Source organism: Nicotiana tabacum, chromosome 11, assembly GCF_000715075.1.
Source record: "Nicotiana tabacum cultivar K326 chromosome 11, ASM71507v2, whole genome shotgun sequence".
In the NCBI taxonomy this organism is placed as follows: domain Eukaryota; kingdom Viridiplantae; phylum Streptophyta; class Magnoliopsida; order Solanales; family Solanaceae; genus Nicotiana; species Nicotiana tabacum.
Window position 1 is genome coordinate 107623960 of NC_134090.1, and position 1939 is coordinate 107625898.

The 1939-nt window shown below is 37.2% G+C and overlaps 1 long non-coding RNA gene across 1 annotated transcript; it reads right to left on the reverse strand.

Moving 5' to 3' along the window:
- Positions 1-239: 239 nt before the first annotated feature.
- LOC107808784 (uncharacterized) lies at positions 240-1509 on the reverse strand. The gene is made up of 3 exons (XR_001653247.2): positions 1283-1509; positions 728-861; positions 240-625 (listed from the first exon to the last, which is right to left on the reverse strand). It is a non-coding gene; the product is annotated as an uncharacterized LOC107808784 (long non-coding RNA).
- Between the last annotated feature and the right edge of the window lie 430 nt (positions 1510-1939).

The window sequence follows — 1939 nt, forward strand, 5'->3', positions numbered from 1 at the left end:
TTCTTATAAGTGAGCTCTACCACACGTTCTAGTGTAAGAAGAAATAGTGACAATCCTAAATGCCTTTTAGCCTTCTGCTTATAAGTGTGGTGCACGACATACCCATAAACAAGACTCTACTAGACACAGCTTGTCGACTCCCTAGGACAGAACCGCTCTGATACCACTTTTATTACGATCCAAACCGATGGGCCGCGACGGGCACCTGGTACCTTACTTAACCGAGTACCAACATAATGTATCTTTTCATGTCATACTATTATAAATAACTGAGCCGGAAAGGCTGCCGTGAAATACGTAGAATACAACAGGTAATGCCAACTTATACATAAGACATATGGGCCTCTAAGACCAAAATTAAGCACTTGAACACTGAACATAGGCCGACAAGGTCATACGATCTTTTACGTACATGACATCTGTCTACAAGCCTCTAAGAATACATAATTTTCATAGAGGTCGAGACAGAGTCCCGCCATACCAAACAATACACATCTAACTCATACTAACCAATCAAGCAACTCCGAAGCAAATTGAGCGCACCAACATCTTCCGTTGAGCTGATAGCCTACTTGGAGGGCTCTCGACCTATCTATGGGACCTGCGGGCATGAAACATAGCATCCCTAGGCAAAAAAGGACGTCAATACGAATAATATACTAAGTATGTAAGACACATAAATAAGTACATATCAGACATAAAGGAAATATAGATTAAATGACTCCACCTGTAAGTCTGGATAACTTTGTAAATCATGAAATAATTGTAGTGTCATATGCGTCTGAATGCCATGTCGTGCATAGGTACATGTTTAATAACATCATCAGCCTCTGAGGGCGTCCCATCATATCATCTCGGCCACTGTGGGCAAAATCATCAACATATACCAGCTGATCAGGTGGTGGTGTGTATATAATACCATAACCTTTCCCATATCCCATATACATATATATACATACATATATACGCGTATATAACGCCATCCGGTCATGGGTCAATGTACATGAATGCAATGCATGAAAAGTACGTCAATAAAATCTCTTGGAGTGTCATAAGACCATTATGCCTTTGAATGATATCATAAAGTAAACTCTTTTCAACTTTCGTATTTTTCTGAGACCCATGAACATATGATAGAATAATATGACACATGGGAAATCAAGAATATAGGCACCCCTAATATTTCTATGAATAGAGTCATTTATGAAAGTTGCATATTTTGCTCGTTTTATTTGTATCGTATGGATCAGGCTAAAAGAAAGAACGGATTGCCTTAATATACCTGGAGTAGGAAAAACTCCGTATAATATTCTCGCAAGAGAATTTGATTTGCAAAAGTCTTGTTGCTTAACGTCTTGTAGGCTTGAATGTAACGTTTCTAAATGTTCTGTTGATCTTTGGTTTCAAGACAAGAAAAGTGAAGTTTCTTTGAAAGCTTGGAGAATGCTAAACATTCTGTTGATCTTCAGTTTCAAGACAAGAAAAATGAAGTTTATTTGAAGGCTTGGAAAATGCTGAACGTTCCTTTTATGATAAGATACTAATTATATATACAAAGTATAAAAGGTGAGGTGTCTTTGAATGTGTTATGGCATGTTGCCACCTAAGCCAATTTGACTATTAGTCATTTTGTTTGGTTTGGTGGCGCTGCCACGTATTTTTCTTGGGGGCGGGTTATTCTTATTTCATATTTTAATAATTAACTAGGTAATGCTTTGTTATCCGGTAATTAATAAATTACCCGTATAATCAAATATTATCTCCACTTACTTAAAGTAATCTCTTTTGACATACTTTGTACATCTTATGGTCATGTAGTACCTTGTATGACACTAGTCCATAAATACCAGGTATTTTAGCTCGGGCCATATTTTACCCCAAAATGCCAAACTTTGACGAAAATTCATTTTCTTTGACTTACTTCCCTTTTCACCTTCAC